The 23161-nt window shown below is 39.1% G+C and overlaps 1 long non-coding RNA gene across 1 annotated transcript; it reads right to left on the reverse strand.

The window, feature by feature from the left end:
* Positions 1 to 861: 861 nt before the first annotated feature.
* Positions 862 to 14931, reverse strand: LOC118766419. The gene is made up of 3 exons (XR_005002356.1): positions 14815 to 14931; positions 1802 to 1873; positions 862 to 1470 (listed from the first exon to the last, which is right to left on the reverse strand). It is a non-coding gene; the product is annotated as an uncharacterized LOC118766419 (long non-coding RNA).
* Positions 14932 to 23161: the final 8230 nt, after the last annotated feature.

Below are 23161 nucleotides of genomic sequence, written 5' to 3' on the forward strand. Positions count from 1 at the left end.
ACGACAGGCTTCTTTCAGTTTCCGTCTACCAATGCTAGGGGAACAAACACAGACACGCAAACATATTCACACACACTTATATATATATACATATATACGACAGGCTTCTTTCAGTTTCCGCTAACCAAATCCACTCACAAGGCATTGGTCGGCCCGGGGCTATAGCAGAAGACACTTGCCCAAGATGCCACGCAGTGGGACTGAACCCGGAACCATGTGGTTGGTTAGCAAGCTACTTACCAAACAGCCACTACTTGCTACAGACTTCCATCTTTTACGAAACACACTTTGCGACAGCCATTTCTTCTCCAGCCTTATTTTCCGTTTCATGTAGAAAACGAAAAAGTCGATTAGCTCGAGACTGGAGATGAACATGCCTGTTGCAATTCCTTTCACTCTCGTCTTCCATACTACCTCTTTCGCAACAGCAACTACCGAGAGAAAACAGGCTCGCTCCTTCCTATTCAGGGAGGTCGGCGGAACGATCTTAATTACAGATTCGCTCGACAGTTATTCTCTTCTCGAATGCGACAGCAGGTGATAGACAAAAGCCCAGAGTTCAGTCACCTTGGGGCATTGCACAATCGCGTGCATGACAGCTTCACTTTGTGTGTGTGTGTGTGTGTGGTGTGTGTGTGTGTGTGTGTGTGTGTGTGTGTGTGTGTGTGTGTGCGTGCGTGCGTGTGTGTGTGTATTATTTTATATTTTTTAATTGCATATTTTTTACTTTCCTTTATACAATATTATTTATATGTAATTCTTATTCACACATCGTACCTTTTTTTATTTTTTTATCATTTTTATTTTTTTATTTTTTATATGTATATTTTTACTTTTATATATATATTTATATTTATTGCATATCTTTTACTTTTTTATATTTATATATAATTCTTATTTACATTTGCAAATTACGTATCGTACCTTTCTTTTTTTATTCTTTTATGAATGAGCTACTCCGCGTCGGTCACCGGAATGATATTTGATCACTTTATAGTGTCTGAGTGTCGGTTTGACATCTGGAATGGAATAGCTTACCTCATGGGCAGGTAGAAGCTCTTTAACTTTGGTTCGAAATCTACCTAGGAGAAGGAACTCTTCGAAATAAAATCTGAGACTTTGGAAGTTCCTGGTTTTGTCAATTTTCATGTCACACCGGCGAAAGTCTTCTTGGACCAATAAGTGGGGGTAGTGCAAGCTACACCCACTGAAAATTACTCATCTGCACAGGTACTTCCTGTACTCCAAATCTTAGTAAAATCATTCAATTGGTTGGTTGGTTGGTTGGTTGGTTGGTTGGTTGGCAGAAACCTAAAAATGCACTTGTAACTTACTCTAGAATGTCTCAAGCAGATTCAGTAAAGGGCAAAAAAGGCTTGGGAACGTCGAGGGAACAGGTCTGGCTCGGCAGGTGTCCCAGTGTATCACAGGCTGGACCCGGTCGTCATTCTGCCGCTGTGGTCAAACAATCTTCAAGAAAAAGCAAAAATAAACATCCTTTGAATTTTGGTTGTTGGAATGTGCGCACACTTCTTGGTGATAATTTCAATTAGAGGCCAGAAAGGTGTGCTGCATTTATTGCATGCGAGCTCAAGAAATATATATATTATATAAGAAATAATATAGAGAGACAGATAGGCATAGAGATAAATAGACAAATATATATATGCATATGTGTATGTAGAGACATGTGTGTGCATGTATGTGTGTGCACATATACATACATATATAGATATATACACATTCACGAAGACACAAAAGCAAAAAAAAACAACAACAAAAGAGGAAACGACAAACCTACCCAACAATACAACTACACCTCCAGTCAAAAACTTCTCCCGGAGCAGGACATTTTGTTTTAGCCATGTTGAACCTGAGAAAAGAAATACAAAAAAAAACTTTTAGCCATTACTCAATACCATTCTATGCTATGAACGCTGTGCGCCAACTCCCCACGTTGCTGTCACTAACACACAATCACAAAAAAAACCTGCAACGGTCAAAACCAGGCACTACACTAGACTCCACATTTCTACTCAATGCACAAGGAGTCAGCCCTTCAATCAATGCAGAATGGAAGATCCAATTCATTGAGGATTGAGTTGGTAACCATCCACACCACATCGCTTTCTTTATTCTTACTGAGACCCACCTTGACAACCCCCTCTTGGAAAACCGAAGTGAAAGTGAGGAATTTCACAACCATGCCTCAACAGCATTAAGAGCTTTATTCGACAGTGTCATTCTAGTAACATACTTATGATTTGGATATTTTAATCTACTCTGTGTTGATTGGTCTACAAACAGTATAAAACCAGGCACTCCCACCTCTCAACTTTAAGAATAAGTTTTTTCTTGTCCCAACTTGTACTTGCACCAACAAGATAACAGAACATTTTGAATTTAATGTTTAGTAACCTGTGGAAAGAAGGGTTTTTTCCACTGTAACATATTACAGTGGAAAAAAGCCTTCTTTCAGACCATGACATGGTTCTCTGTAACCTGAGATTCCACCAGCCGAAAGCTAATCCTAGTGACCTGTCTCCAGCCCACCCATTTGATAACATGGATCGCTTTAATACCAACTGGGATGCAACCATGAGCGAGCTATCATATATTGACTGGTCTCCCACACACGCACACACCTTCTCCAGCATCAAAACATATTGGCAGATCTTTGTAGACACTGTTAGAAACATATGTGCAAAACACACTCCACCAAAATCTATGAACAAAACTAAGTGTGCACAATTCCCCAAAACAGAAAAACTATTATCAGAAAAATAAAAAGAACAAACAAAAAAAATTAACAAACTAAAATACTGCCAATAGCCACACATATATTCGACGGCTATCGCCATGCTCAAGCCAAAAATATGTAACCTCCAATAATATATGAAGACCATCAACAATAACCAAAGAACAGCTGAGGAGAACTGAACCATTGAGAAAATCAAACTCAGCCCCAATGTGTTCTCTTTTGCAAAAAAACACATGGTCACTGTCTCTACTGTGATGAAAATGGCACTCTAATTGATGAAAATGGCACTCTTCAAGATAATGCCAAAACCGTGAATGAGATACTGCTGAAGCAATAATGCTGCTTTCAGCAATCCTGATATGGCCGATCTGGGCTGTATCAGTGATGTTAATCCCCAACGCATTATACCGGACATAACGTTTGGCGCCTCTGATGTCTTAGCGACAATAAACAAAATTAAGCACAATTCAGCAATAGGCCCTGATAGGTTCCCTGCTTGTGTCCTGAAGGTGTGTCGACACCGACTTGCATATCCTGTTGCTAATCTGTGGGGGAACTCTTTGGATGCTGGCTATACGCCCAAAACTCCTGTCTCAGTCTGTTGTCCCAGTTTTCAAAAAGAGAAACAAGTCCTTTGTAGTGAACTACCATCCGATCTCACTCACTTCTCATATCATATCATTTGACAGGGTGGTGAGATCACGAATAACCCTGTCTCTTGAAAGCAATAGACTGCTGAACCCCAACAAATGCAGCTCCTGCATCACTTTGATGATATTTTGAAAGCTTTGGGAGAGGGCTCCATCTGCCTTGGTTTCAGCAAGGTCTTTGACAGGGTTGATCATAAGATTCTCTTGAAAAACCTATTCAGCATTGGTGTTTCTGGAAAGTTAGTACAATGGATCAAGTGTTTCCTAACAGTCAGAACCCAACACGTTGTAGTCGAAGGAGTAAAATAAAGTCCAGCCAATGTCAGTAGTGGTGTTCTACAAGGCACTGTGTTGGCCCACTTCTTTTCATCATCTAAATTAATATTACTGACATCATCAAGCACAGCAACAATAGAATCTTTGCAGATGATTCCAAGCTCCAGAAGGTTATCAATGAAGTGGGTAACCAGACATGCCTTCAGTCAGACCTACTTGCAGTCATCCAATGAGCGGAAAAGAACAGCAAAGTTGACATGGCCCGCAGAATGTGTTCCTGGGTTCTCAGAACTTTCCAGTTGAGAGATATCCACACCATTATCCTTCTCTTCTCCACTTTTGCCCGACCCCACCTTGAATACTGTTGTCTCCCCACATGAAACAAAGTATCATGAAAGTTGAAGCACCTCAAAGGTTAATTACAAAATGGATAGCTGGAATGACAGGCCTTGACTATTGGGGTCGACAAAGTTGCCGTGAGCGCTGCATCATCTGCATGATGTGGAAAATATTCCATCAGCATTAGCCAAAGGATGTTGGCATCACCTTTAAGATACACCCAATGCTTGGGCCCCATGCTATCCGCCCACAATATAAATTACACTCGAACCATGTTGTCCGAATCTTGATTTGAAATACTTTGCTAAATGGTGCTATTAAGTTAGACATGGCCTGGACCAATAGTGACCGAAACTTGTCAAAATATCAAAGTAGATGTATATGTTTATGAATTTGTTTTGCAAGATTCCTGATATAAAATCGTGTTTTGAAACAGATATTGTTATATTTCAGGATGCTTACTTTTTTCTTGCAAAATAAGCAACACGCACTATAAATTCGTTCTTCAGTTGTATATCATTGTTCTTATTCTATGTCTATTGTCTGAAATCTTTCGTCACACCTCTGTGACCCCTTCAGCGACTTCCCATCCCACGTGTCTCCTCCTGTTCTGTTTAGTCCATTTTATCTCAGAATGGACTAAACAGATAGAGTGGCCATGTGAACGAGAATGGGCCCCAACTATGCGAACCTGTTCGTTGGCTACGTTGAGACCCAATTATTCTCAAGTTTCACTGGTCCCACTCCTGAACTATACGGCCGTTATATTGACGACTGTATCGGTGCGACCTCACTCTCCCGCGAACATCTAGATTCCTTCCTCTCTTTTATCAAATCTTTCCATCTTGCCTCCACTTTTCCTGCACTATTTCCGACACCTCAGTCGCCTTTCTCGATATTTCGGTCAGCATTCATAACTCCACTCTCACCACCTCCATCCACTACAAACACACAGACTCACACTCTTACCTCAACTTTTCCTCCTCCCACCCTAAACACACCAAGCTCTCCATCCCCTATTCCTAATTCCTCCGTCTACGGAGGCTCTGCAGTGACAACCATGACTTTGAGACTCAGTCTCAACTCATGGCTCGCCACTTCATCCTACGTGAATATCCCTTCACCACAATCTACACCGCCCTTGCCAGAGCACGTTCCGTGGACCATACATCTGCTCTCTACCCCCGCACCCTAGCTTATTGGTCTCTTTGAATTTCGAGCACAGGTTGGACATCCGTCAGTCGCGCTAAACTGACGAGATACAGAAAGACAGGTAATTTTTGGTTCACCTTTTCTAGAACATTCCCAGCCTCCGATTGAACATTGCCCTCTCCCAATGGAGCTGCTCGGATACCCATGCAGCAATCCTATCGCTGTTTTGAGCGACAATGAGACGACTTTATATCTAGCATTGGCCGCCTACGTGCAGGTCGCTGACTACATGCTTCCAACCTGTCAGGTCTGCATGCTTCACCACCTTCCTATTGCCACAGGACTTCCGGATAAAAATAAAATAAATATATACTAAAAATAAAATAAATATATACTGAAAATAAAATAAATATATATATAGGAGGGGAAAGTAGCACAAATCGAGCAGAGATTAGCAATGGCGGAGTTTTAGGTCCAATAAGGCTTGTACGACACCTCATAGACCCTCTCCACGTTATTGATATTATTCAGAGACAAGCCAGAGTGAGATGTCTGGTGCCAATATGAGTCACAGGCTCAGGGATGCCATGATCTCTAGCACAAACCTAAGATCCCCAAAATGTCCAATGCCATTTCCTGCATATCTGATTTTATATCAGAGTGACCTTCGCCGAGAGACATGCTTTAACAGAAGCTGAGGGGTGTCTCACACCCAGTGGTCTTCTAGCGCGCCGGACACCATCCCGAATTTCTGCGTACCCTTGCGATTGCTACAAAGCCATTGAGCCTGCACTAGGTTCATCTGACCTTTCAACAGGTCTCGTTCTTAATCCTGCTGGGTTTCTAGCAACCCTCCTCACCAGGGTTGCCAATTGGGGTGCCGATTTAGTGCTGACAACCCCACCATGCAACAGGTTGAACTGGTTTCCATGTTACCAGTAGCACTTGCGAGAGCCTCATAAGTGACTTGATATACACACATACATATACACACACACACACACACACACATACATACATACATACATACATACATACATACATACATGCATGCATGCATACATACATACATACATACATACATACATACATACATACATACATACATACATACATACATACGTTCAATAAAACAATGGCCCACAGTGTATTTGCAATGCCAGTACCCATACCAACATTTGGACTGATTGATTGGACGCTTGATGAGATCTGAGCCATTGATGTGAAAACCCGAAAAATACTAACAATCACACATAATTTCCACATAAATAGTGATGTAGATCGCCTCTACCTGAAACGTAAACGAGGTGGCAGAGGCTTAATATCAATCCAAAATGCCTTTGAATGTCGTATTATATCCCTTCGACAACATCTTTTAACTACCAGTCTCGAAGTGGATCCTTTCACCAAGTTTGCATACATGAGGCTGATAACATCATCAGATTTGGAAGGCAGCTCCTTGAGCAACATTCTTCGTCTGATAACTTAGAGTACATGCCCAAAGAAGTCGCACGACTCTACCACAACGTATCATCAGATTCAAGGACGAGCTTATATGAGCTGAAGATTATGCATGGATATGTTAGTAGAAAGCTCGGAGATAATAGTAACATCGATCATCAAAGCAGTCTATCATGGACCAATAGCCGGATTGCTACCTCCCACCTTCAAGAGTATGCGTTTGTAATCTAGGAAGAGGAAATATCAATCAAATACCTGATGCACAAAAGGGATAGAAATGCAGGAAAAGCAGTGAAATGTGACAAACGATGCAGACTTTGTGGAGTCAACACCGAAGATATCAACCACATCATAAGCAGTAGTCCGAAAATGTCATCACAGTATTATCTACCGATGAGACATGATGTTGTAGCTAGGACACTATAATGAAATCTCTCGGAAGGATAACCCTGAAGACAAAGAAATAAGAACCCACTATATGATAGAAGCCATAGCCACTCATAATAAAAAGGAATGCTGGTGAAATGTACCAGCGAAGATCTCAATAAGATGTAAGCACAACAGACCTGATATAATGATTTGGGATAGAGAAGAGAAACAGTGCACAGTTGTGAAAATTAGCTGCCCAGCTGATGTTAACATAAATCTGAAGATCAGTGAAAAAGAGAATACCTACGCTGAACTATTGAGAAATCTGAAGTTACTCTATCCATATTACAAGTTCAGGTTTATACCTGTAATTATTGGGGCCTGGGATATGTAACACACTGCCTAAATACCAATTTTGAGAAATTAGACTTCTCGAAACCAGAAAGGAGAAAGCTAGTACTGTAAAAATTTGTAAACCTTTCTAGAAGTTTGTCATTTAAGTATATATGAGCATGTCTAGATATGTAAGTATATGCATGAGAATACATACATAAAAAAAACATACAAATCTGCATGTATACATATATACATGCGTACATACATACATACAAAAATACCCAGTTGTTGATGTCGAAAGTCCAATGAAGGAGCCTTGGATCTAGGTTAGAAACCGGCTCTTTCTCTATTGGCAAGAAAGAAAACTGAATAATGACATGCATACATACATACAAACATAAAAGACCGGATGAAGGTCATTTGATGCTCTAAACTTAGCCTAACAATAGACACCCCTCCATCCTACCGTTATATTATTGAAAAGCATGTAGACATAAATACTGATTGTGAAGAAAATCACTAAAAATTCAGTTTTCTTCCACCTGTGACTCTAACAATATAACCTGTTTTGAATGTTATTTATTTCACACAAAATAACACTAAACATTTATATGCAAATTATTTACTTTTAATTAGAGCAACAGAAAAAAATGCGAATTTCCAAAACTTTTATTCATTTTTTGAAACTCTTACAATTTACCAATTGCACCATGATAAATCTATTTCTGGAATGTAATGTTGTGGTACCCACTTCCCTTTGTTCGCTAATCACTGGTTATATTGTTTAATGATTAATCTGGTCATATATTCACGATCACCAAGTTGATGTTGCCTAAATGCTAATGATTAGAAACTGGTTCTTCTTTGATAGGCAGAATTTAGTTATTTTATAAAATTAGATGAATATACATACATATATGGTGGCGGCCCCCTCGTTATCGAGTATGGCCATTGCATGAAGCTTAATCAATGTTGTTATCGTGCAATGCCTGTGCAAAAAGATTTTTTTAAAGTGAGGAAAGGCTGTGCACTGAGTCAATCCCACTCACTAAGCAACAGCAGCCATAATCCGAAAAGAAGAACAAGCCAACATCATCGGCAACCACTGAGCCGCAGGTTTTATGTCGGAGTTATCCCAGTTACCAGAGTTACCTTCTCCTAGAAGGATGCCCTAACAAAGGCTAGGAGTCCTTCACTCCAAATGGTTTAACCGCGCGATCGGGTATTCAGTCCGATTATTTCTATGTCCCCGCGCATGATACATCCTTAAGACATTTATTGGATGGCCGTTGACTCTCAAGAGTTCCTCCGCCCTTTGACGGGTTTTGTTTTTCATCCCGCAAGGTGTCCAATAAACACCCTCCTCACCAAGCAAGTTTGGTGGGGTTGCCGGTTTAGTCGCCGACGACCCGACCATGCAACAGGTTGTACTGGGTTACATGTTACCAGTAGCACTCGAAAGTGACCGGACATAAATACACATACATACATACATACATACATACATACATACATATGAGAGAAAGAGAAAAAAATGGAATTCACAAGACCCTTTATTATTCACTTTGTTCGTTTCGATCCATCGTGCATCTGTCCCTCACGGGTGAAACGCTGCACGAATAGTCGTGATACATCATTTGGTGCACCCGCAGGGGACGGATGCACGATGAGTCGAAACGATCGTAGTGATTAATAAAGAATCTCACGAATTCCATTTTCTTTATTATTACATACATACTGTACTACGTACGTTCGAGCATGCACGTATGAGAAAAAGAAACTGACGTGCAGCCTCCAAATCCAATCTTCTGCAGGACAGTGAAAATTTGTAAAACATTCCAAAGACTCTCAATGTGAGATCCTTTAAATAAATATATGCACGCACTTGGTTGTGTGCATCTACAAACGCACAGATATAAACAGTAATCACACGCATAAACACACGTACATACGGGCACCCGCATCCAAGTACTAAAGAGATAAGTTCACACAACACAAGTGCGGTTACAAACACCAGCATATATGCACACACTAACTCTATCGTATATTTACGAACTGCATAACAGTTTTAACTCAAAAGTCTTGTCACTTAATGAACAACTGGCTTGAAAATCTTTATATAAATTATGCGCAAACACACCCACACATACATACATACATACATACATACATACATACATACATACATACATACATACATACATACATACATACATACATACATACATGAAAGACCGAATAAAACTCATTTGATGCTCTATCCTTTTAGCATATCCGGCCTAAATATTCTCCCTGTCCAAATATTCCACCTGTTCAAAATGGTAAGAGCTGGCCTGTTACGCCTACCCTACAATGTCATTCTAAAAATAAATCATATCATCGAAATCATGAGACTATAAGATAATGCATGATTAATTCAAAACAATATGAATAAATAAGCTTTACGTGTGACAGAAAAATCTGAATGCTAAAGGACTAGACATAGCCTAACAATAGATACCCACCTCCATCCTTCCGTTATATCATCGAAAAGCATTTAGACATAAGTAATGATTGTGAAGTTTCCTTCCACCTGTGTCTCTAACAATACAACCTGTTTTTTAATGCTATTTATTTCACACAAAATATCACTAAACATTATATGCAAATTATTTACTTCTAATTAGAGCAACAGAAAAATGTAATTGTGTGGTACCCACTTCCCTTCGTTCGCTAATCACTGGCTGTGTTGTTTAATCATTAAGTTGGTCATCATATATTCATGACTACCGAGTTGGTATTGCCTAAATTCTAATGAAAGAGCTTTGTTTCAATACTGGAAAAATGTTCTTGTACTAAAAGTAGATAAACATACATACATACATAAAACGTAGAAACAAACATACAAACATACATATAAAAACCCGAAAAATACTAACAAACACACAATTTCCACATAAGCAGTGACGTAGAGTGCCTCTACCTAAAACGATATCTACCGATGAGACATGATGTTGTAGCTTGGACACTCTGCAATGAAATCCGTCTGAAGTATAAGCCCGAGGACAAAGAACCAAGAACCCACAATATGGTAGAACCCATAGCCACTCATAATAAAAAGGAATATTGGTAGAATGTACCAGTGAAGATTTCAATAAAATGTAAGCTCAACAGACCTGATATAATGATTTGGGATAGGGAAGAGAAACTGTGCACATTTGTGGAAATTAGCTGCCCAGTGGATGTTAACATAAAGCTGAAGATCAGTGAAAAAGAGAACACCTATACTGAACTATTGAGAAATTTGCAGTTACTCTATTGCAAGTTCAGGTTTATATCTGTAATTACTGGGGCCCTGGGATATGTAACACACTGCCTAAATACCAATTTTGAGAAGTTAGACTTCTCAAAACCAGAAAGGAGAAAGCTAATTCGAAGACTACAGATCCAATCCAACACTGAAACTGTAAAAATCTGTAAAACTTTCCAGAAGTTTATCATTTGGATATATATGAGCATATCCAGATTTGCAACTATATGCATGAGAATACATACATAAAACATACAAATCTGCACATACATACATACATACATACATACATACATACATACATACATACATGCATGCATGCATGCATGCATGCGTACATACATACATACATACATACATACATACATACATACATACATACATACATACATACATGCATGCATGCATACATACATCCATCCATCCATCCATACATACATACATACATACATACATACATACATACATACATACATACATACATACATACATACATACCGTGTTGATGTTGAAATACCAATGAAGGAGCTTTGGATCTAGGTTAGAAACTGGTTCTTTCTCTATTGGCAAGAAATCTTGAAATAAACAGAATAATGACATACATACATACATTTAAGTATATACAGTCGTCCTCAAAATTATTCATACCCTTGTTAATTTTTGCGATTTTTTTTATTTTGGTGATGAAATGAATCCATCTTGTCAAATTTGTATATGAGTTATATGTGACCAACAAGTGAAAGAATAACAACAATACACAATTCAAGAAATTCTTCATTTCAGGGATATTTTATTCATGGATTTTCAAAAAATGCCATGTTCAAAATTATTCATACCCTAGGTTTACTGAGTCAAAATATCTTTCTTTAATAGTCAAAAGCACAGCTTTTATGTTTTTTATGAATGCTTTTAGACGATTCTTGTACGTGTCCAGAAGCTTCCTACTTGTCTCTAGTGAAATGTTGGACCACTCTTCCTTGACAAAAGCCTCGAGCTGAGTCAGGCTGGTTGGTTTCCTAGCCATCACTCTGGTCTTCAAGTTTCGCCACAATTTCTCGATCGGATTAAGGACAGGACTCTGACTTGGCCATTCTAATACGTTGACATCATTGTCCTTAAAGCATTTCTTCACTACCTTGGTGGTATGTTTCAGATCATTGTCCTGCTAGTACTTCCAGTTGTGGCCAAGTTGGAGCTTCTCAGCGGATTTTTTCACGTCTTCATCAGGGATCCTGATGCAATTCTCCTTTTTCATGATTTTTTGAACCTTGATAAGGTTCCCTGTGCACTCAGCATCCCACCACCAAAAAAAAAAGACTATCCATGGGTATGTTGCCCGGAAGCTTGAAGAAGACAGTAGAATTGATAGGAAGTGCAGCTTCTCTTGGACACAAGACCATTACATGACATCACACTTTGAAGGCTATACCTTTGCAATCCAGGAACAGGAGATTGCCACAAAATACCTGGTGAACAAGAGAGACCGTGACGCTTTTGTAATCCCAAGATGCAACCGCATGTGTAGGCTATGTCATGTTTCTGTGGAGGACATCACGCATGTGACTAGCAGCTGTCCTAAAATGTCATCACGGTACTACCTCCTTATGAGGCATAATGTTGTTGCTAAAACATTTTACAATGCCATCCGCAAAAAAGACTGTCCTGAAATAAACTTAGACAATCCCTCTGTTATGAAATACATTCAAAAACACAAACTCAAGGATTACTGGTGGAATATTCCCATTAAAACTTCTATCAAATGTAAACATAACAGACCGGATATTGTTGTTTTTGGAAAGAGGGGCAAAAGTATGTAACATCATAGAGGTCAGCTGCCCTGCATATATAAATATCTCTTTGAAAATCAAAGAAAATGAGGATATCTATGGACACCTGCTTCGAAACCTCCAGCTTCAATATCCAGACTATAAATTCATATTCATACCAATAATAATTGAAGAAATAAGTTTTGTTAGTAAATGCTTAAAGGAGAACTTGAATAAACTGGGATTTTCAGAAAGAGGAACCGACCGGCTAATTCGTATATTACAAGTGCAATCTGTCAGTGGAGCAGTAAAAATATGCACGAATTTTCTCAAGTTCCAAATGTGAATTTGTCTGTTAACTGCATCCCAAAGATGGAGCCTTGTTTCTTTCTTGGAAACTGGCTCCCTCCTCGGTGGAAGATTTATAATAATTAAAAAACTAAAAGAGACATACATACATGCCGAGAAACTGACGCGCATCCTCAAAGTCCAATCTATTGTAGCACAGTGAAAATTTGCAAAATATTTCGAAGATTCTTAATCTTAGATTCTTTAAATGAATATATACACATATGTAAAATTAAGTTTTATATTCGGTATTATATGCTTTACGAATTTCGTAAGAGCAACAATACAGCACATGCAAGAGAAAACAAATTTACTGTACATCATGATGACGTGAGTGTTCGGAATGTCAACGGTGGTTTAAAAAAACTCAAAAACGGTGATTTCTTTTGTGAATGGGTATCGGTCAGGAACAATGACTATTCTCAGTAATAACGCAGTGAAAACAACAGTTGAAGAAGATCCGCGTTAATGTATCGGAGACTTATCCCGGAGGTTTAATATACCTTGGTCCATTGTGCAAGGTTATCTTAAGCACATTGGGAAAGTGTATAGAGAAGGGAAGTGGAACCTCATAAGCTATTCCTCGAGAATAAAGTAGTGCGTTCTACAAGATAACCCAAGAAAAGATAAATTCATCTGGCTAACTCCATGCTCTGTATTACACTATCAGATTTTCATTTACTCAGATCACTTGAACACTTTACTTATGGAAAAATATTCAGAAGCAGGGATGATGTCGAAACTGAACTCCAAACATATTTTCTCTTCTGATTTCCTATCTCCACCTCACTCACGAAGAATCAAGAAATTAATTCCGAGATGGGAAAAAATTATTACTTACAATTATATTTTGAATGAATAAAAATATTTACGAGCTGAAATTCTACAGTAATGCTTGGTACTTCGCCTGTTGCTTTTGTTAAGGACGTCAGTAAGGTGTATTATTGACTCACCAACACACCTGCGTTTTTTTGTTGTTGTTGTTTTGTTTGTTTGTTTATTTTTTTAGTTTTTTCACAAATTCTGGGTCGGCTGTGTCAGACGACACGCCTAAGGAAAACATTTTACACACCGTACAACATCCGCTTTAATAAAACTTTATCGTAAATCATTTGCAATATTATTCTAACCGGCTTAAAGTAAATATCGCTTTTGAGATTTGAAAATAAGTGTGAGTCACCTATCTATTCTCAATCAGTAAATGTTTCTACCGAAATAAAACCATGATTAAATGAATAGCGTGTTTGCTGACAGATCTAACCCAAGACTCCACGTTTCTCATTCAGTCACGTACATTAAATCAGTACTTTTAACCAGAATTTTTTAATTCCTAAATAGACCCAGAACATCATCTGAAAATAATCACAATGAGTAGATAACTGATCGTAACTGTAAGTAGAGGAAACACTGTAAATTGATAAATGTTTTACAAGTTTGCAGCGATGAGTTTAAACCTCGTGGTTTATTTATTTCTTTATTACCTACAGGGGGATGCTTCAATATTTATTTCTTGGAGAGATGGAACTTACCAGACTGAGTGAACCGCCATACGCTAATAGAAACCCATCACTCCCACCCATCTATAGCTTGTGAAACACATGCATGCTAAATATAACCCTTTTTTTTTTTTTGTATGATAAATGTTTGCAAAACGTAAGATGTAAGATTTTTATGAACTGTGGAATTCTTAAATGCATTATCAACGCAACGTAACGTAAAATAGGTTGCAGAAATCTTACACTCCTAAGCTACAAACCTAGCGCGCTCACACACATACATACATACACACACACACACACACACACACACACACACACACACACACACACACACACACGCACACACTGATTTATCTATCTAAATACGTTTTTCATAGAGTATATCAATGTTTCTGCCCCAAATGCCAACAGTTACACAAAATATGAAACAAATATTACGAGTCCCATATTTTAAATACTTTTCTGAGTGTCAGGTTTTCCCACTGTTACATGATCCATTTAATTTTCTGTGTTATTTTTTATAACACTTCAGACGATATTAGATACTTGATTAAAATCAGAAACATACCTTTCTCTTCTCATTATTAATTCGCTGTAGCATATTCTATTGAAATCCTTTGGTACATGATCAACACACAGAAAAGAATGAATAGCGTCATTGAAGCTTTCCTAAATGATATCACAATTATATTTTGTTTATAATTTAGTCAAGAGGAAAGGGATGTGGTAATGATCTTCATATGCCCTTGACATATTTAAGGAAAAAATTGTGGACAACATTATTACAAAGGGTTGGTTTTCTGAAGAGGAATTGATTAGCGCGGGCTCTGAGGGGAGTCACAAGGTAGGATTGATGAGAGAAGAAAAAGGTGTCGCGAATGGCTCCAGAAGGGGGCGGTATGCCACTAGCTTATTCAAAAGAATAGAAGGAGGTGTAAAAAATTAAAACAGCTGGATTTCAATCAGATTTCCCGGCCGTGAGTTTCCGGTTGTTTGATCAAATGAGTTTGCGCTGTCTGCTCATCAAATTATTGCTTGAATGCTTGAGTATTCCATAGACATACATACTGCTAACGAAACCCTCAAGTAGAATCAGATCAGCGTGACACAGAGTGTGACAAAGCTGGCACTTTGAATGACTTGCACAATTTATTCGACGGCCTTCCACACAGTTTCTGTTAACTCAATTTCCTTCACAAAGTTTGGGTCGACCCAATGCTATAGTAAAAAAACAAAGTACTTGTTCATGATGCCACTCAGAGATATCGAATCAGGAACCTCGTGGGTGTGAAGCAAGCTTCCTATTAATCATTTGACCATGATGTATCGACAGAAAAACCGTTGTAGTAGCAGTCGAGTAGGCCAAGTTGGGACACATTGCGTCTTTGGGTCAGAAGCTAGAATGTGTTAGTGCAAATATAAGTTCATTACGGTATTACGTTAAGGCGGCGAGCTGGCAGAAATGTTAGCACGCCGGATGAAAGGCTTTGCGGTATTTCGTCTGTCGTTACGTTGTGAGTTCAAATTCCGCCGAGGTTGACTTTGCCTTTCATCCTTTCGGGGTCGATAAATTAAGTACCAGTTACGCACTGGGGTCGATGTAATCGACTTAATACCTATGTCTGTCCTTGTTTGTCCCCTCTATGTTTAGCCCCTTGTGGGTAATAAAGAAATAGGTATTAAGTTACATCTCTTTACTTCCAGGTTTAAGCGTCAGGTTTTTGCCTTTTCCTCGATCGACAAAATACCAGTAGTAAAAGGCGGTTGTCTCATTTCTAACCTTATGCTAATCACCACCACCATTATGTCGGGAAGCTGGCAGGATCGTTAACGCGCCGGGCAAAATTCTTAGCGACATTTCGTCCGTCTTTACGTTCTGACCTCAAATTCCGCCGAGGTCGACTCTACCTTCATTCTTCTCGAGTCAATAAAATAAGTACCAGTTGAATATTAAGGTAGATGTAATCTGCTTACACCCTCTCCCGGATCAGTTAGTATGCAACTTCACTTTTCCTTATTATTATTTATTATTATTATTATCATTATTATTATTATTATTATTATTATTATTATTATTATTATTATTATTATTATTATCATTATCATTATTATTATTATTATTATTATTATTATTATTATTATTATTATTATTATTATTATTATCCAGCACGCAAAGACTACAGGGACCGGATTAGTGCACTAGTTAAGCGGAAGCAATCGTAAACCGACAGGTGACGGTTTACTTTGACCACTGAACAGATCTGAAAACTAGTCCGAAGACGTCTGTTTTCAGGGCGGCTTCCAAGTAACGATGGTCGACCCTATCGAATGCTTTCGATTGATCTAAATCGTCAACAACCGGTGGTGGGCCGCCATGAAGAGGGCGGTTAGAGTACAATCTATAGCGTTTAGCTAAAAGTTAACAATAGAAAGGAATAGCTTAGAGGGTGAACTAGTTAGCAAATTAGAAGACACCATTAGAAAGGGTATTGTGACCGATATGTTAGCGGCGAGAATGGCCCTTGACCATTTCTTCGAAGCGAAACACGAAGGTTGCGTTGTCAGAGCTAAGGCAAGTGCGCTCAGACATGAAGGAACTAAAGCTGTCCGATGGACACGAATGGGGGAGGCGCGATATGGAAACGAAACCACGATCAGGCCTTTTACGAATTGAGACCGGCGCGTGCTACTTGGTTCTGAGCAGATGTGTGCGGCTTTTCAGCAATATTTCGCGCAGCTGTTTGGGGAGGGCAATGGGTCGACGACGGTAGTAGACTTTAGTTCGAGCCTTGACAGCCTGCTGCGACCTCGGCAGCTAATGCGAAGTTACGTCAAAAGCCGATAACGCCGCTGACAGTCGGGAGGCGATGAGTGATTGCACAAGTCACAAATCGCTCGGTTTGGATAGTCTGCCCTATGAATTCTATGTATTCATGCCAGATTTGTTTGGCGACCTCTTGGCAGACGTCTACCACAACTGGCAACAGAGCGGGAGAATTCCTAGTGCTATTAGCCGAGGTGTAGTGATACTGCTGAGGAAGAATGCCGACAATGAGGACGTACTGGGGAATTTTCGGCCCATAACTCTGCTAAACAGAGAATTTAAGATTTTGGCCAAGGTGTTAGCGAAAAGGTTGGCGCTTGTCGTTGACAGCCTAGTCGGAGAAGCGCAATCCCGAGCAGATCTATCCACAACCTCCACCTAATGCGATACATCATCGAGAGGGTTGAGACCAAAGCTGGCTTCGGGGGTCCTCTGATCAATTTAGATCAATCGAAAGCATTCAATAGGGTCAACCATCGCTACTTGGAAACCGCCCTGAAAGCAAACGGTTCCGGACCCGTTTTCAGAAGCTGGATTGCTGCAATGCCCTACGGCATCTGTTCGGTGGTGAAAGTAAACCGTCACCTATCGGAACTGTTTGGCATCGCATGCTCGGTCCGTCAAGGTTGCCCGCTGTCGCCTTTTCTGTACATATTGGCACTCGAGCCACTGCTGCGGAAGCTGGAACAGCTAAGGGGCATCGCTTTCGAACTAGGAAGGGCAGTGTCAGCATACGCGGACGATGTCACCTCATGGTGTCGGACGCCTCTTAAGTGGAAACGGTCGGCACCATCCTAAAGGAATATGAGTCGGTTGCAGGGGCTGAAATCAATGCCGACAACTTGTTGGGTTTGCGGTTGGGCCCCTGGAGAGGCAGGTCGATGCCATCGGACGGCGTAGTCAGACTCTAGACCGACGGACCAGTTAAACTGCTCAGAGTCTTGTTTGGTTCCGACCTCCAGGTTGATAAGAACTGGGACAAGTTGGCGAACACGGTAGCCAGTCTTACCCAGAAATGGGCTGAGAGGAAGCTGTCTCTGAAAGGTCAGGCAGAGGTGACGAATACCTACATCGCCTCCGTTATAATTTATCGCCTGACTGTTGTGCCTTGTCCCTGTTACTGCTTGACCAGGTTGAAGCGTATCCCATTTAAATTCTTGAGGAATTAACGCGGTCAGTCTGTTGCCAGCATCCTCTGAGTGGCGGATTAGGTAAGCCATGACTCCTAATGCGCAGACAGGTTCTTAGGTTACGTCACTTGCATTGATTTCTAGATGGTGAGCATATGTGGGCTCCGTTTCTGAGGCTCGTCTTTCCACAGCTCGTCTCCTTGACGAAGCTGCACTCCTAGGTGAAGAAAAGACCGAGACTGGACGCCTGGTACCTAGAATGTCGTCAGGAGCCCACAGCCCTCTACCAGTCGGGAAATGGGATCGGTGAATGTTTCACTTAAGAAATTTATAGAGGATTCGTGGCGGGGAAGTGCAACGACGTTCTCAAGGGACTCTGGGCGCCGACGAAACCGAACTGACTAGTCTGTTCCGAAGGACTTTCCAGTAGGGGACTATCATGGATAATTTCCAGATGTCCTTGGCCTGGAAGTGCTACCGGGCGTCGCTACCGATTCGACATAAACTCTACAGGGACGGATGTGCAGTCAGACGGGCCTGTCCGAGGTGCATGCAGTGGCGAAACCGTTCAGCACACTCTCGTTCAGTGTCCGGGCATTGCTGACTTGTGGGGTTATGTCGAATAGCTGCTGTCATACGTGGGACGGATCCTGTCTATCGGCCGAGTCTGTAGTGATGATTGCCCCTTTTTAGCGCCCTGTATCTTTGTTCGCTTTTAAGCTCCTCCTTCTCTTATCGTTCTAACAGAAATTTCCTTCGAGAGCATATCCAACCCTGCCTGGATTCTTCTTTTCAACCATGGATCTTTTCTTTTGTCACTCCCATTATGTTTCTTTTTCTTGACATCAACACCCACGTTTCTTGCTACAACAATACTTACTGCCTTGAACAAATTATTTGTTTCCTTGGTGTTGTTTGTTCTGATGTATTTCAGAATTTCATTGAAATTATTCGTTTCTTGGTTCAATTTCCACCGATCAACCTTTTTTAAGGTTGCAAATAATGTCGCTATCGTTCTCTTGTAGTCTTACCTTTATTCTGTCATAGATTGACTTATGTTCATCTGTCATGTTGCCATTAGTTTTATTGTCTTCTTTTAAACCATCTATATGTCTCTCATCAAGTAAACTACCACTGCTCCTTTCCTGTGCTATGAGATTACTTTCTTAGTAAGAACTGTATTTTCATTGTTATCTCTGCTGCTATTTTCCAAGACCCATCTTTTGATAGCTTCGAGCTCTACTTCTGTGAACCAACGATATTTTCTTATTGCTCTAGCTTGATCACATGGTCTCTATTCCGTGAGTTGAAACAGGCCCTTATCCCTCCAATGATCATACATACGTTGTCGGTAACCCCTGATTTGAGCACCATTTTCATCTACCGAGTTGCTCAAAGAGTAACACTCCATGACCACAGCATTAATTTGATTGCTCCATCTACACCATGTGTGGTGGTCCCTTTCTAGCTATCGACAGGCTGGAGCCGGACCAGAATCTCTGAGCCTACCGGGTGTAACACTGTCACCATCAATGGCTTCAGTTTCATTACCACCGTTATTCGCAAATCTTGTTTTTTCATTGTTACTCATATGAGGTAGCGATTATCAGGTTGCACAATTACCAGTGTTTTTATTGTGACACCATCACTAGATGTATCATTAATCAGGACATGGGGAGACTCCACTCGCTTCCTTTCATTATTATTATCATCACTGATATCACATATATTATTGTTTTTATTTTTTACTATTTGTCATTGTTATATTAACAGACTCAGAGGTTACACCGGCCTATGCAGAGTAGGTGTGACACCAATTTCCAGCGCTGTTCACAAGAACAGCCGCATAGAAAATTACACCATTTGATCTGGTCTTCCTCGGCGATGTTCTGTCATGCTGAACGACTTTCCAGAGAGTCCATTGCTCACTTGTAATCTTCTTCGGCGAACAGACTCTTCTTCAGTCTTCTATTGCCGTTGTCAGTTACTGCCTTTATTGTTGTAATTGTTGTATCTATGTGTAGTAGCAGCAGTGGTGGCAGCAGCAGCAACAGTAGTAGGGGTGGGTGTAGTTGTAGTAGTGATAGTTGGGCCTCAGATTCCTGTGCAATCAGAATAGTAGTAGTTGTAGCAGTAGCAGCTGCAGCATATTATCATTATTTTTATTTTTATCATTATCACCATCACCACCACTAATATCGTTATTATCATTATTACTATTTCCATTTATTATTAAAAGATTTTATTCAACTTTTGTCTTGTACTTGAGATAACCATAAATATGTGGTTGTTGGAGGAAATAGTTGGGGAAGAGTAGCAGCTTGGTGACTAGATCAAAACCTACAGGTCTATAAATAGATTCGGCAGATTGTGGGGAAGTCAGCCATAGAGACAAAAGAATCTCTGCACCCTTTGGGTCAGCAGGGGTCAAATGTGTTTACTTTAAACAACGGCTACCGAGAGCGCTGCCCTTGGCCTTGAAAAACAGCAATTCAACCTGTTCTATTTGTAATTATTGGTAGAAAAATGACACACACACACACACACACACACACACACACACACACACACACACACATATATATATATACTGATAATAGCGTCGTTGAATTTTTGAATTTCTGAATTCAATTGTTTGTTGCAATAAAAGGTATGTTTACATATTTGGGTAGTCAGGGATAAGTTTCATACAAAATTTGATATATTAAAGTTTTAAAGTTTTCTTGAGATGTTCGTTTGTCTGTCCAGCTGGAGAATACAGTAGCATTTTTGCAATGAAAAGAATGTTTACATTTTCGAATACTCAGGGAGAGATAAAAAAGCAAAGAAAACGAGGGTAATATTTTCACAGAAAGTTGTAGATAGTAAAATTTTAAGATTTAGTAAATATGGTGTTTTGTATGACCGCACAGAGAGAATTTGTAGTGTTCTTAGAATAAAAAGGAGGATTTTTACATTTTCGAATACTCGGGGTGAAAGGAAAGGATAGGTATTCTCAGAAGTTGTAGATATTAAGTTTTTTTTTTTTTAAAGCTGATCGTTTGTGTATTCGAAAGTTGTAGGCATGTAAGTTTCCTAACTTATTTTGATGGAGATTTAAAATATTCACAGAAGATTGTATATATTCCAGTCTTTCGGAATAGTAGGAGGAAGAGATGTTCGCCTTGTTGAATTTTTAAATTTCTGAATTTCTTTTTCCTTTTCTTTTGGAATTTTTCTTTTCTTTTTAATAGTTTTGCTGTGGTTTACAGTTTTTGTAGTTATGCAGTATATATATATATATATATATATTGGCAGGTGCTTACCTCCTTAATTTTTTTATCGTGCATTTAATTGTGTTGTTATTCGGGTAGTCAGGGGAAAAGGAAAGATAAAATGTTCATACAAAATTGGAGATATTAAAGTTTCTAAATTTTGTTTGAGATGTTCGTTTGTATGTCCTTTCAGAGAAGACTCTAGTGTTTTTGCAATAAAAAGGGTCTTTACATTTTCGAATATTCAGGGAGAAAGAAAAGGAAATTGTAGATATTAAGGTTTTAAAATTTACTGGAGATTATCTTTTGTCTGTTCGAACAGAGGAAACTGTAGTGTTCTTGGAATAAAGAGGATGTTTACATTTTCGAATACTCAGGGAGAAAGGAAAAGATAGGTATTCACAGGTGTTGTAGATATTAAAGATTTTAAAGCTGATCGTTTATGTGTTCGAAAACTGTAGATATAAGTTTCTTAACTTATTTTGAGGGAAATTCAAAATACTCACAGGAAATTGTAGATATTCCAGTCTATGACAGTTATTTTTCAGTTGTCCTGCTGGGTTGTATTAGTGTTTCTGTGTCTTCAGCTGCTGATAGGTCAGAGCAGCGAAGAACACGTCCAGCCGCTGTCATGTCCGGCCTGGTTGTTGTTATCATCATGATCATCATTATTATTATTATTATTATTATTATTATTATTATTATTATTATTATTATTATTATTATTATTATTATTATTATTATTATTTTGGTTTGGCTCAAGTTCGGTTTTATTCCTGGTAGGATTTATATGGGTAACCAGCAGTCTTTCAAGTGCTTAGAACCCTCCTGATAACACTTGCTGTTCCTAAGAAACTAACTTTCTGTAGGAGCTCTATTATTTCAATCTCCTTCAATCACTTTCTATATCTTTGCTTACTTCTCCCAACACACCAATTATTATAGGCACGACCTTTATTGTTTGAGTACTCCAAATTCTTCCTATTTCAAATCTTAAGGGATTGTATTTTTGTTTGTTTTTCTTCCTCTTTCTTTACGATCCTGGAATCAAACGAGGATGATGGGTTGATAAGTAACTTCGCCTTTCCTTATCCATAATTGTTGAATCAATAATTGTTGTTATTATTATTATTATTATTATTATTATTATTATTATTATTATTATTATTATTATATAAGGCGATGAGCTGGCAGATCGTTAAGCACGCCGAGAAAAATGCTTGTAGGCATTTCGTCCGTCTTTACATTCTGAATTCAAATCTCACCGATGTCGACTTTGCTTTTCATCCTTTCGGGGTCAATGAATTAAATACCAGTCAAGTGCGGGGTCGACTTACCCCAACCCATCAAATTTCAGGCTTTGTGCCTATAGTACAAAAGATTATTATTATTATTATTATTATTATTATTATTATTATTATTATTATTATTATTATTATTATTATTATTTTGGTTTGGCTCAAGTTCGGTTTTATTCCTGGTAGGATTTATATGGGTAACCAGCAGTCTTTCAAGTGCTTAGAACCCTCCTGATAACACTTGCTGTTCCTAAGAAACTAACTTTCTGTAGGAGCTCTATTATTTCAATCTCCTTCAATCACTTTCTATATCTTTGCTTACTTCTCCCAACACACCAATTATTATAGGCACGACCTTTATTGTTTGAGTACTCCAAATTCTTCCTATTTCAATCTTAAGGGATTGTAT

Source organism: Octopus sinensis, linkage group LG1 (genome assembly GCF_006345805.1).
Source record: "Octopus sinensis linkage group LG1, ASM634580v1, whole genome shotgun sequence".
NCBI classification, from domain to species: Eukaryota; Metazoa; Mollusca; class Cephalopoda; order Octopoda; family Octopodidae; genus Octopus; species Octopus sinensis.